The sequence below is a fragment of the Nannospalax galili genome, unplaced genomic scaffold (genome assembly GCF_000622305.1).
Source record: "Nannospalax galili isolate Female #2095 unplaced genomic scaffold, S.galili_v1.0 scaffold1600, whole genome shotgun sequence".
Lineage (NCBI taxonomy): Eukaryota > Metazoa > Chordata > Mammalia > Rodentia > Spalacidae > Nannospalax > Nannospalax galili.
Window position 1 is genome coordinate 45,718 of NW_008346116.1, and position 347 is coordinate 46,064.

The following is a 347-nucleotide window of genomic DNA, read 5'->3' on the forward strand; positions in this document are numbered from 1 at the left end:
ACGCACGTCCTATCACAGAATAGAGGATATGATGCCCCATTAGCATACTGGGTTTCAGATTACAGAGCCAGGATTCCTGGACCCTGACAGCTGCAAGATCACCCTAGACTCAAGCCTATCTCCCACATAATTCAACATGCATTTATGTTCAAAGTCCTACAGAGAATTGGACTGGAGGGAACATATCTCAACATAATTAAAGCCATGTATAACAAACCCACAGCCAACATCATTCTAAATGGAGAAAAACTGGAAGCATTCCCATTGAAATCAGAAACCAGAAAAGGCGGTCCACTAAGAAGGAAATTAAAAGAGTAATAATTGGAAAAGAAGAGATCAAATTATCC